Source organism: Dama dama, chromosome 20 (genome assembly GCF_033118175.1).
Source record: "Dama dama isolate Ldn47 chromosome 20, ASM3311817v1, whole genome shotgun sequence".
In the NCBI taxonomy this organism is placed as follows: Eukaryota; Metazoa; Chordata; class Mammalia; order Artiodactyla; family Cervidae; genus Dama; species Dama dama.
In genome coordinates, this window is record NC_083700.1 from 6,005,146 (window position 1) to 6,019,744 (window position 14,599).

At 41.3% G+C, this 14,599-nt stretch overlaps 1 protein-coding gene across 4 annotated transcripts in view; it reads right to left on the bottom strand.

The window, feature by feature from the left end:
* Positions 1-14,599, bottom strand: part of PBX1 (PBX homeobox 1) — a 294,304-nt gene that overhangs the window by 115,601 nt on the left and 164,104 nt on the right. The gene's annotated exons all lie outside the window — the stretch shown is intronic.

A 14,599-nucleotide genomic window follows, 5' to 3' on the forward strand; every position in this document is an offset into this window, starting at 1 on the left:
ATGAGGTGGTCTTGAAAATGGGCATTAAATGCAGAATGATGCCTTTATAAGTCCCCTGGTTCTCTGATGACTTACCTTTGGAATTCTATTCCATAACATACTGCTTAAGCCACCATATTTTTAGAATGGTGCTAGCAGACAAATATAATCCTAAGTGATACAGTGTTAGTAAGCTATCTGACAGAATACTGGATTTCCTTGGAATCAATTTAGGAAACATGTGAAAGATGACGCACAGTCTCAGAGATGGTACTTAATAAATTCTGAGGGGTCCAAAACACAAGGTTATGCAAAAGTACAGGTTCAACATAAATCATTTTCAACAGCAGCAGAGGGAAGTAAGTATTTGAGTAAAAAGATTCAAAGTAGTGGATGGCAAGGGCTGGGAGTCTTGGATCCTTCAGTCCAGATGAAGTCTTATTAAAAAGAAAGAGAGACAAAGAAAAAAAGGAATACTTCAGCATGTCAGGGCTAACCAAGACTCTGATTGCAGTAGAGAAAGGAAATGAACAAAAGAGATCAATAGAACCATTATCAATTTGTTATCAAGGCAATAAATATTACTATGATCATGGCTATCTCATTACGTTGTCATTGATTGGATGCTTGTGCAGAAGGAATGAAACAGCTAAAATATCATCACTAATGCTTGCTGGGTTTGTCCACCACTAGCGGTGGGCTGCAGTCTATGGGGTCACACAGAGTCAGACATGACTGAAGCGACTTAGCAGCAGCAGCAGCAGCCTTGCCCCAGTAGGAATTATCCTCACTGGCTCATACGCCAGAACTGACCCATAGCAGAAAAGTCAGTCACACTACTGGGGTCAGAGCCTGGTGCCACTCCTTCTGTCCAATAACTAGTATGCAAAGCAACAACATCTCTGCTCCATTATGAAGTTATTCATTACTATTTCACATTCATCACTGTCAACTGCTCTGTAGTCACTTTCTGAATCATGCCCCTAGCATTTTCACGCAGCAAGATGGCTAAGACTATTAACTCCCATTCTGTAGATACCTAAATAAAAGCTCAAATTTGGTTAAAATGATCTTCATTTGGTGTTTTCAGGGGCAAGTTGTAGGTCTTTGATTTTATTTTTTAAAAATCAGAGGTTAAAAGATTATTAAAAAAACAAAACAAAACAAAACCAGGCTGTTTTTACATAGCAGTTTCCTAAAACAGATACCTGAGTCCTAATGTTGACACTGGCCTCAATGTGTCATTCATTCATCCACTTACTGTTTAAAACAAGTCTACTATTGTACTGGAATACAGTATAGCTCCCCTCGTGGCTCAGACAGTAAAGAATCTGCCTGCAATGCAGGAGACCTGGGTTCAATCCCTGGGTTGGGAAGATGCCCTGGAGAAGGGCATGGCAACCCACTCCAGTATTCTTGCCCAGAGACAGAGAATCCCAGGGACAGAGGAGCCTGATGGCTACAGTCCGTGGGGCTGCAAAGTCGGACATGACTGAGGGACTAACACACACCGTACTGGAAATCTAACTTTGTGATCCTTAGTGTTGAATGCATGCTAGGTCTTCCAGTCCAAAATAACACAGACACCTTGTAGTCGAAGGCTTCAAAGGCTCTTCTCCCCTTTTCTCAGAACAAAGTATCTGCAGCTTTCCCCATTCTGGAGTTTCTCCAGAACTCGCTGTACCTTGAATAGGAAAGGTACGCTTCCCTTCAAGAATCCCTGGAAGACTGCCTCTCAAAAATAGGAATTTTTTTCTTCAACTTTTACATAAAAACTGTAACTCTCAGCTTTTCTTCGTGCCCATAATTTTGTACTTTTCTGATGGAATGTAGTTTCTCCTAGAAAGGCTAAAGAAATTGCTATTTTAAAAGAATTAAACCATTGGCTGTCAGCTCCAGGTTTACAAGTCCCTCTTGGAATTGATGGTGACATTTCTTTGCTGTTAACGTAGGTGATTTTCACCCTAGTACTTCATCGTGGCTTTGGTGGTTTATAAATCAAGTGCAAACACACACACACACACACACACACACTGACTCCAGCCTCCTAGGACACTAACCTCAAAAAGTTGTCTTCATCTAGAGATCATAACTATGACGATGACCAGGGGACTTATTAAAACACTCTCACCATTTATTAGAACAGTGCAGTGAAAAGAAAAGGGAAAAAAGGCTGGCTACCATCCACCATGGCAACCTACAGGGACATGCAGCCCATTTCTGTAGTTACTTCCTTGTAAAGATATTACATTTAAACGACAGAAACAAAAGACTATATGACCCAGTATATCATTCTTTCACTCCTGGATCTGAAGTACATTTTACTTCCAGGACTCCTTCTGGTTGCTTGTTAACAGGAATTGCAATTTATAACCTTAAAAATTCATCCAGCATTCTTTGGAATAGTAAAGACGTACATCTGAAACATGAGTTCTGGATCAGTACGAAGAATTTTACCGAAAAGTCTCCTAGTCCACTAAATCCAGAGCTATTGCCCTCACAGGCCATGGATTCCGCCTTCACTCCATGAGCCCCAAATATCCACACTGACTACTTGGCCAACCTCTCTGTGTATGTCTTAGAAAATGTGCCAATCAGTCAAATCCTCAGCTACGACAAGCAGGACTATTAACCCCACAGAGTGACAAAGAAAAAAAGGAGAAACAAACAGTCCTTTTACTAATAACAACAGTCACACATACATAAATTATGAATTCTTAGCGTTTCATCTTTATATTTTTACTTTGGCTGACATATTTAATAATGTTCTAAGTCTGACGGTTTCAAAATCTTTATCCTATATCTAGTAACAGAGATCAAATATCAATATGCACAGGCAGAATTAGTTTCCCTGTATTCTCATAGAATTTTATAAATATCTATATTACCAAGTACTTGTTATTATGTACTGGAAAGAAATGATTATATTTGTCTTTCACATTAACTGAGTACCTTGAGAGCAGAGATAATGTCTTATTCATGCCTAGCACATAGCAGATATACATTCAATATTTTAGGAATTAATTAACAAATTCACCTTTGTGTCCCAAGTACCTCATATAATCACTGGCACATACCAATTACTGAGAAAAGATACTTATCCCATATTATATAAACTCTTTTTTAGCAATGGGGTCTGAGCTTTAAAGGGGTTTCCCCCCAAATTAGCACCAGGACTGTCTTTCTTTTCCTTCCATTAGTCCTCTATCTGCCATGGTCACCCATTTGTAATAGGGCTGGCTAGCACTGGGAGCAAGGTTTATGGCCACTACACTGAGTTCCCGGAAGAAAGAACTGAGTCTTTCGATAGGTTTCATTTTTTTCCATATTACAATTTAAGATGTATTTTCTTCACCATAGGTTTCAGCACATATAAAACATATGGTGTGAAGGAATGTTGACCTGGCCACAGGTCACTGTAAAGATAACTGTGACCCACGGGAACCAGACCCACGGCACCAGATCCATGAACAGGACCCTCTCATGGCCTCTGCCAAATGGCCATGTTATTTCATCATCATCTCATTCTTCCCTACATGCCAACCCTAGTCCTTCACTTGTACCTCTTATTTCATCTCTCCACATTTACATCATATTGTCTCTTCTTCAGATATAAACATCTTTAAAATGTAACCTCTTCCTATCCTCAGTCATGGAAGTTAGTTGCTACCATATCTTTCTCCACAAAGAAATAAACACTTTCCATTAGGTGAATTTTTAAAGCTATAAACCTCTCGTATTTGTGCCTAAAGAAAAGAGACCTCAGGATTAAAATGTTAATCATAAATTTCAATATAATCTTATTTTGTCTCGGAGATCTCAGGTAAATGAATACTCATGTGTCAGGACACCCCCCCACACCCCGACACACACAGTCACTTCATAAAGCCTGCAGGAGGAACTGTGTCCAACCCCAGAAAAAGAGACGGCGCTGTGCTGCTTAAGTGAAAAGGGAGAAAAAAGGCAAGAGGGAAAAAAATTATAATCACCTAAACTTTTAAAGACAGCAATTTAAGCAAATTGCCATATCTGCTTTTAGAAATGAAAGGGGAAGAAAAATGCTCATTTCTTTTGAAGTAAAATTGAGTAGGTCAATGGCTGTGACAATCCTCTCAATAACCACTAACAAAGGACCAGTTTGGGTGGTTCGGGAAGCCGCTCAATAGCAGGTATTCATTGAATCTTGGAATAATTTCGCTCAGAACAAGCTGTGAGAGAGAACCAACTACAGCGCAGAATACAGCCCGCTAGGTAACGCGTCAGCAGCTGGGCTGGGAAATAAAACCCACAACCAAGTGTGTCTGGAGCTTTAGCACATGATTATTTACTCAAAGGCAGGGAAATGAATGTGGAGCCCATTTAAGGCACATGAACAGGCAGGATGATTTTATAATAAAACTGAGTATGAATGTCTGTCTATGACTGATTTACACCAGGGAACCCTTATGTGTTATTTAAGATATTTCACCTTAGAGTACAGAGGGGTAGTGAGTTTTCTAAATTAAAACTCCTGGGGACTAGGTTCACTTATTCAAGTATTTATTGAGCACCTACAGTATGCTTGACATTAGTAAGATTAGTAAGGTGACTATGAAGAGGAGAAAATATGCTCCAGTTTGTAAGGGATCTGTACCAACACTGGTATTCCTAAATAGACCAACTACTACATCAACTAGAAATAACTGAAGAGTTGAAAAATATTGTCCAGACTGGATGGTACTACAGTATTACTGACGTGAGTAAGAGTAGAAAGAATGAGAATGAAGGGAATTCAGGGTGGAGTTGATTAGGGAAGGTGTGTTAGAGAAGGTGGGAAACTGGGCCATATAACATACTAAGTATTAGAACTGTGTTTTCACGTTTCCTTAGGTAACTGCACATTCAATGAGATCGATTAATAATTGAGACCTGTAGATTTTAGGGAATGTTTTATTCTAAGGTTATTTAATTTTAAAAATGGGATAATTTAAACTATTCATCGGAGTATAAACATAGCTTTACAGACTATGTGAAGCTTATATCCACTAGCCATACCTATTTGTATCACTGTATGTAATATCTCATCTAATTTTCCTTTTGTAGAAAAGAATGTATGGTCTCATTCAAGAAGAGCAAGAGTTATAACCACTTTGAAAAACAGTTTCCTACATTATATAACTTAGGGATATAAATCCAAAGTGTTTACCTAAGTAAAGTGAAAATATATGTCACACAAAGATTTGCGCACAAATGTTCACAGTAGCTTTATTCTTGAGAATACAAATGGGAACGATCCAAATTTCCATCAACAGAAAAATGGATAAACATGTGGTATTTTCTCATAATGAAATACTATTCAGCAACAAAAAAGAAAACACTGCTGAGTTGAGCAACAGTGCAAATGCATCTCAAAATATTATTTTTGCAATTTTAGATATAAGAAAGCTGACACAAAAGATTACATTCTGTACAATTTTATTTCCATGAAAATCTAGAAGCTATTCTATGGTAGCAAGGAGCCGGGGAGAGTGGCGGGGGAACTGATTGCACAGGGGCATGAAGGCATGTTTTGGAAGGATAGAAATGTTCTCTATGTTGACTGGGGTGGTGATTGGGGGAGATAGACATATCTGTCAAAGCTCATCAAACGGGACACATGAAATACATTTACTTATGCAAATTATATCATGAGTTAATTAAACATGAAAACAGAACAAACAATACATTGAAGTAAAATCCTGATTTATTTCTCTAACTTCATCCTAATATTCATTGACTTAAGGGACTAACTAACCCAGGCCATCTCTAAATACCACTAATGTTATATGTGATTCATGTCAACCTAACTTCAAACAAATGATCATTCAGAGCTCTAAAAGGTGGACAGCCCAAGGCTTACAGAAGGAGCTTTTCTCAGGAGGATCTGCCATCAGGTGCTAAGAAAACATAGAGTGGGTAAACTTCCAAGGCTGCCGAAAATAAAAACAAGGAGATGTTTAGGTACCACTGTTGGGTAGAACCCACTTGGACACACACCTTTCTTCCTTCTCTTCTTGAATCTTTGTCAATAGCACTGCCTCCCATTTCACCTCACAACCCTTTCTGAATGTCTACAGAGAGTAGTCCTCATGAACTGGAAAATCAAAGGCATTCATGTGACACCTATTTTCTGACTCCACCATATTCCCACTCAACTTTCCTTCAATTGCAGGAAACTATAGGAAAGTTTCATTTAAAGAAAGACTAGAAGGAAATTAGACAATGAGAAACAGACAGTATTTTCATCATCTCTTCTCTACCTCGTTCTCTCTCTGATTTTTAAGCAAATTTTTCTTTTTTTCTCTACCCTGCTTTGCTTTTTTTCGTATCTCTCTCCTCCATCGTGGCTCATACGTGGCTGACAATTATTTTTCTGACTTTTGGTGCCTTTCCTGGTTTGCACCTTTGTTAAAATCTATGCATTTTTTCTGGAGGATAATGTGTATCTCACTGTTCCTTGTGTGGCTTTTTCCCGTTTCTTTATTCGGGGAGCAAAGGAATGGATTTTTCTCAAAGAAGGAAGATGAAAGGAGGAATTAGGTTGAGACGAGACAGCGTGGAATGAGAGAGGAAGGTGTCAATTAAAAAAATGAACCCCACTGCATTCCCCTCTTGACAGGTGGGGTGAGTGGAGCTGACAGCCATCGCATTAGCTGGCTTTGGTGGAACCTTCATGCCTCGTGGTCCCCTGAGCTCAAAAGGAGTGATTCCAGGGCCTGCGGACACACTCACACATTTTCACTTGGTGTTCCAATGCCTCCCCCGCAGCTATGTCTAATAATGGTAATTATAATGATTTGAGGCTTAAGCAGGGCAATTCCGGCCTGAAGGCAGATTGTAATGAAGTAGTCAGGGTGAAGAGCGGGGAGGGGGCAGCAGTGGGAGAGGGTGCATGGGGCACTTTCGGGCCTTAAATAGCTTTGTCTAGTGCAGGGCAACCAGGGTGGCCTCATCTTTGGGAGCCCCAAGTTTCATCCCTTGGGATAATTCAGAAGTCCTTTTCTGCTGGGCAAAGAGGATCCCTTACACCCACAGACAGGCCCCACTGACTCCTGGGCAAACCAGCGCCTCAATGTGCCGGGACACCCCCAGCTTGAGGCCTGCGGTGGCTGCTGCTCTCTGGATGATGGCTGGGATCACACCCGCTTGGCTCAGCCCAGCCCCTCCCTATCCCCTCACCATAGATAATACTGTCCTGAGAGCTTTGGCCAGAATCCAATTACTGCTGATATACATCTTCCCTTGACTCCAAACGACTCTTTTTGCCATTGAAGGATACCCCGGAATGTTGAAAACTTGTCCTGATTGCAGAGTTAATGGTCATGTGGTCCTCGGCTCTGACGGAATGGCCTTAGGGGGAGCCTTGATGGGTCTCTCTAGTCATCAGGGTTACCCCACCTCTCTGCTCTGCCCTTATTAAAGCCATCCTTTCTGAAAGCTAAATGAATATGTTTCATCTTCAAATGCTGGAAAACAATAGCAGGCAGCGGGGATCGTATAGAACAATGCCGACTTAATCACGGCTGTTCTCCTCCCTTCTCCCCTGCCCTCTCGAATGCTTTCTTTTCAGCTTTGCTGCAAGGAGATCCTCCTGAACACAAGTCCCTGAATCCGTCCATGGGGATACAAGTCCATACAAAGGCACACGTGAATCTCTAATATTTACCAAAAAACTTCTCAAGTATAAAAACATACATACTCTATATGTGTACAATGCACACAAATCAGTCTCATTCTATCTAGACTATGCATATTTATGCATGCTTACTTTGGGCCTATCCATTCCATAAATCCTTTTGCACTAAATGTTGAATGAATACTTATAACTAAATATTTCATTTTACAAAAGCGATATATATTTGTTTCAAATGATTGTGGTGTCGCAGATATGGAATATATATTGTAATTTGAATAGAGATGAGCCAAAGCTACAGTGGATATGTAGCTTATGCAATATAACATAAATAACTGCATAACATATAATCAAATTAAGCATCTACAGTAAATTTTACCTGAAGATGTATGGTTTTATAGTAGCATCAATGAATTATAGAAAAATCTGAAATGTTCTGTTTCCCTTCTCACCTAGTAACTACAGTTCTTGCTCTCCAGTTTGGAAAATGATGTCATGATATTATCTCTTTATTCCACATTTCCTTATTTCAGAGATATTCCTGAAATACCTGACTGCATTGGCAGAAAAATTATATAACTATTCCCCCTCCAGATCACAGTTGCAGCATAGTATCATCTTTCCATTCCTAGGTCCTTACATGCTATCCAGACATTTAAGTAAATGCATACCACCACAAGAGAAAAAAGTGTTCAATATGTCAGACTATATTTGTTTCTCACGGTAATGGTTATTATTAATTTTATCACACTGTAATTCATCACTACAGATAATTTAATACCATGTTATCCCCAGGGCTTGGTCCTGTGTGAGACATACAACAGGCATTCAAACAGTATGGTAAGTGAACCGTTTATGTTACAGCCATTTTATATAATGAGGAAAAAAATACCCAATACCTGATTTCAAGAGTTAGTACATAGCCATGAAAAACACATTATCTGATGGTGATGGCTTACAATCACTCGGAAAGAAAAATTCAAATCATGCAGTTGATTATTCAGTCAAGAAATAACTAGAATGCAGTTAAATAATTTTGCAGTGTAGTTTGATATTTTCTGTTATCTTACACTTGGAAATGAGTTGTCCATTGAAGTTGATTCATTGTGTACATGAAACACTTCCTTTAAACCATCACTGGGAATCTAGACTTTCAGAAATACACTCCTGAACATAAAATTCCAGGGGAAAACAAGAAAGCAGATAACTTCAAAACCTACAGTCCTAGCACCTGATGTCTTTACTCTGTACATAAAGTGTATACCCACTGAAATCACATACATCTGAACATCCACTCAAATCACAAAGTGCAAACATGTAGTGAAGAATACAAGCACATACAAAATATAACACAATACACATATAAAATGAATGTACGCTTACATAACACAGTAACACAGAGTAAGTGAATACCTGCATGGGTGTGAGTAACACCAATGATCCATTTGCACCCTAGTCAGCTAAAGAAAAATTAATAGCATATTTCTGTGGACATAGAAACAAACACAAAAAGGGTCTATTTTTAAAAAAACACAGTTTAATTTTATGGAACATTTTTCTTTAACTGATCAGCAGGTTTAGTATAAGATTTTAAAATATTTAACAAAAGTTAAAATCTTACTTAAAATTGATTCAAATATAAAAACTATTTTTTCAAGTTACTGGAAGATTTAATTGGCAATAGTAAAAAATCATTTCCATGTTTCTTTTTCCCCTCAATTAAGATTTCCTTTACCCTTGAGCAGTATCCTTTTGTCAATTTGAAGACAACCCTACTTAGATCCAGGCAGCTTACTTTTTATAGAGACGGTAGTATACAGAATAAAAACACATCACAAAGTATTCCAGCATTCTTTATCTGCATCAGGGATACATCTTTTGGAACTTCACAATCAAAAAGGCCCTTTTCAGACCCCACTTTGAAACAATCTAGTCCTAGGATTTTCTTGAATGACAAATTTAACGACCTGCCTCACCCCAACAGAAAAATTCTCCTTTGCAATGGTAAAGGTGGAACAGGAAACAGAAAGACCCTTGAAAGTTGCACTGGTGGACACCAAAAGACGCGCATGACTCAGGGTTGCATGGTCCAGGAAACAGGAATAACACCATGTTGACAGTACCACTACATCTTGTGGGATAGAGCAATGAATGAAACAAACAACTTGGTATCAAGGAGTTCTTAGTCTGGAGGATGAGTCACAGACATCCTGAGATTGATGGAATCAGTCAGGATGTATGTAATGAGATCCATTCATAGCCCATCTGAGATCAGAACTTGAGGGAAACACCAATACCTAAGGGTCCTACGGCAAAAGAGAAACCCATTAAGAGAAACAAAATAATGCAGAATCACAGAGGCCAAGAGAACCAAGATTCTAAGAAGAGGCCATGAAGGAAAGTGTCAAATACATCAAAGAAAGAAGTCCATGAAGACGAGAACTGGAAAGTACACATTGCACTGAGCAGGTGTGGAGCATTGGTATCGTTAAGTAGAGCAGTCTCAGCCAAGGATGGAGATGATAAAGAACTGGGATGGCAGAGCAGTCTCAGTCAAGGATGGAGATGATGAAGAACTGGGATGGCAGAGCAGTCTCAGCCAAGGATGGAGATGACGGAAGGACTGGGATGGCAGAGCAGTCTCAGCCAAGGATGGAGATGATGGAAGGACTGGGATGGCAGAGCAGTCTCAGTCAAGGATGGAGGTGACGAAAGGACTGGGATGGCAGAGCAGTCTCAGCCAAGGATGGAGGTGACGGAAGGACTGGGATGGCAGAGCAGTCTCAGTCAAGGATGGAGATGACGGAAGGACTGGGATGGCGGAGCAGTCTCAGTCAAGGGTGGAGATGATGAAGAACTGGGATGGCAGAGCAGTCTCAGCCAAGGATGGAGATGATGGAAGGACTGGGATGGCAGAGCAGTCTCAGCCAAGGATGGAGATGATGAAGAACTGGGATGGCAGAGCAGTCTCAGCCAAGGATGGAGATGATGGAAGGACTGGGATGGCAGAGCAGTCTCAGCCAAGGATGGAGATGATGAAGAACTGGGATGGCAGAGCAGTCTCAGTCAAGGATGGAGATGATGAAGAACTGGGATGGCTGAGAAAGCACAGTTTCTATCTTTGATCATCTGAATGAAATGAGGACAGGAAGGACTTCCTTGGTGACCCAGATGATAAAGAATCTGCCTGCAATACGGGAGACCTGGGTTCGATCCTTGGGTTGGGAAGGTGCCCTGGACAACCCATTCCAGTATTCTTGCCTGGAGAATCCCCACAGACAGAGAAGCCTGGCAGGCTGCAGTCGCAAAGAGTTGGACACGACTGAGTGACTAAGCACGTATGCATGAGAAAGGGAAAGATTCTAAATAGCGGGAGAAAGGCGGAACCTAGGGAAGAAGGAGGGCAGGTGGCACTCAGAAAGAAATGGATGACCTGGGGCTGACTTCTGGCCATCTCTTTTATTTTTGTTCCAATTACCTACGGTCAACTTCCCCCCTGCCTCAGCACCCATGTGGAATTCTGGCTTCTTCTAGCTCACGAAGCCAACAGTGTAATAGCAGAAAAAGAAGACCAGGCTGGCTCCCACATTCACGGGGCATGGCTGGCGCTTCGTGGCTCTCCGCAGGCTGTTCAGGCCACCTCCCCAACATCAGCCCTGCCCTTCTGGTTGCCCATGGTGTAAGGAAGTGCCTGGTAGTTGATGCCCTGTGCGGGCTGGAGCGCTGACCCTTCCTGCACTTTCAGCCCTCCCATCCCGCTGGTGATGCTGGAAGGTCAGGCAGACCTGTGGCAGCCGGGGCCCAGGCGATACACAGAGACCTGCAGAGCTCACACAGGCCGCCGAGCCGTGCTCACTCCGGTGGCAGACTTCATAAGGCTCCGCTCTTTGACTGGCGTTGAGTTTATGTGAAAGTAATTAACAGTAATTAATCCTTAATTACAGTAATTAGCCAAGTCGCAGTAAATTAAACCACATCTGGAGCAGATGAGGGCTTCCGAATGGGAGGCAAAGAGAGGCGACAATCGGGGAGATGCTGAATTCATCTGACAGCATCTGATTAAGTCTACCTGTTGCTGGCAGCCTGATTTGCATGTTGTTTTTGTTTGCATTTCCCAGTAACCCTTTCAACGGCATTCACAGCGTGGACCTCTCGGGCCCTGCTTAACTACCAGTTAGGCAGCCGTGCTGCCATGAGATGAGGGAGTCCCTTCATAAGCCAGCCGGGTGGTTGGGTTTGCCTAGGCTTTATTTATATGTTCCCCGCTCCCTCCTGCAAACAAAAATATAAATAGCAGGGACCTCATCAAGTGACAGGCTGAAATCAGAGGAGAAGTCAAGTGAGATTTTGTTTTTTGGGTGATGAAAAGGGAAGATGATATGAGCCATTAACATGTGATGGGGGAATGGAAGCAAAGAGTGGGAAACAAAGAGAAAGACACAAAAATACTTCAAGGGGGTTGTCCCTTGTAGAGACATTCCTAGAGATGACAGAGAAGGAGGCCAGCCTCCAAAAGACATTGCTGACCACGTGTCACAGACTCAGACATGGGTAGACACACACATGTACATACACACAGATAGACAGCAAGAGTGAACCGGCATAAAAACACTGGAATCTTCCATTTTTCTGACCTCATTCTGATGAGTGCCACCCATCTGTGCATGACATTTTTACACATTAAAACAAAAGCGCCACACTCAAAACCCCACCATCCAGAGAAAGGTGTTGATAAATCTTAAGGGAAAATATGGTTAAAGTTTGCAATAAATGGTTATTGAGTTGCTTCTTTAACACCAATGGAATGGAGCCCATTGAAGTTTTTGGAGTTTATGTTCTGCTGCTGTTCTAGACTTGACCAAGTTCACCCAAAGCAGAAGTTTTTCTGAGTAATGAATCTGGGAGCCTGACTTGCCAGGTTGGTCAGCCCCCAGTTTAGCTGTGGTGGCTAAAGCCAGAGGGACAGGGAGAGCCATAGACATCTTTGTTCCAGTAAGACCTTTCAAGGAGGAGGATACAACCTTTCAGGGTGACAGGAGAGGGCTGGCAAGAAAGGCAAGAGGGGACAGTCACCTTCCCTTCAGATCCTACCCCTGACTGAGCCTGAAGACCAAGGAGGAGACAGGAGCACAGTTTCATCCTTACCGTGAACACAGCAGTCTCAGGACCCACACTGCCACTTCCCGAGTGGCAAAGGTGAGGTCAGGATGTCCACAGGCCTGGCTTCCGGGCACACGGCGGGCATCGCCAGGTCACAGCCAGCAAGGCACCACTTTAGGTTAAGTGAGCTGCCCGTGGGGACGGCTCTGTGCCACTCCACATTCACTTTTCTCATCGAGGCCGTCAAGCCGGGGACCGAGAATGAGGGGCTATGTTCACGGAGTAGCGCAAGTAACAGACAAGAAATGGATTCACTGACTGTAGACTCGTCGGAAAGACCCACCATTCCAAACCTCCTCCAACTCCCCATTCCACCATCTGCTCCCTCACAGAGATCTACTGTGGCCTTGAAACGTCCTGAAGCCCTCCAGCATTTATCTCAACAATAAGAAGTGGCTCTGCTACTTACTATATGTGTAACATGGGGCAAGTTTAGAAACTACGTCAGCTTCTAAATATGCGAAGTAAGGAAGGGATCCTAACGGTAATGAAATTACTGGGGAGATTAATGAGACAGTGAATTTAAAGTGTTTGCCACAGTACCTGATGCATAGGAGATATTAAGTAATGTTTACTACTACTGTTACTATTCATTATTAATATATTATTATTATCTCTCCTTGGCTTACTGCATTTATAGGGAGAAGTAGCACAGCTTACTCATTAAAAGCATAGACTCTCAAGACAGACCACTTGCCTACACAGACTCAATATGCCGTTGATTAGCTGTGTGACCTTAGGTAAGTGAGTTAACCTCTCTGGGTTTCAGATTCCTTAACTGTAAGACAGAGAGAATATTTAAATCTACTTCATTTGTTTCCTTTAACTAAATTGCCTAACAAGTGCCAAGAGGAGTCCCAAGCATATAGTAAATGCTATGTAAATGCTGCCTGTTATAATAATAATAATAATAATAAATATTAATAATAAATAATAATAATAAATATTTTGATGATAAAAATAGGAAGATGATTTTTTGACGATCAAAAATACTTTTTAATTATGATAAAGATGAGGAAAAGGAGCGAGAAAAAAATGAAGGCACAAATCTGAGCACATGGATAAAGAGCAAAAGGTATTTCAGTTCTGACCATTTCATAGTGACTGAATCCATCAATAGGCTATCACTTAGTGAAAAACTCACTCTTTATCAACAGAGGCATTCTGATGATTTGAAGCTGACTATCCAAAATTTACTTCCTACTTACTATGGGAATTGAGTCACATATTTTACTTTTGCTGTTTTAAAATGCTAAGGTCAGTTACCAGATAAGCCCTGGACACTGCCTGGAAAATTCTGCCTTGAAAATACATATCTACCACCTTTATTCTGATGTCCTATAAAAGGGACTGTAAAGAGAAGCAGCTCTCGCAAGTAGAGCAGAGAAGAGTATAAAATGCTTAACACAGTGCTGAGGAGCCTACCAGCAAGAGCCCTACAATTATCTTGTGGTTTCCTAGAAGTTATAATGAGCTGACCCACTTGGCATATCAAATTCCTCCTGACCGGTTTTGTAGTTCTCACCCATGCAGAGACACAGCTCTAAGAAGAAAAAGAACAGGCCATTTAAACTGAAATATGTTGCAGTGGGTGGGGAGAATCTGGGGAAAGACATGCATCTTGCAGTTAAAAATTACTCAATGACTCTTCACTGGTGTTGGAAAGTTAAAAACCAGAGGCCCTGAGCGCAAAATATGCCTCTTTGAGAAAATAAACAAATCTTTGGTTGGGCGAGGTTCCTGCCTCCTGTTGAGTGAAGTATGGTTAGTTAACACGAATACCCAGATTTCTTGCATTTCTTCCAATTT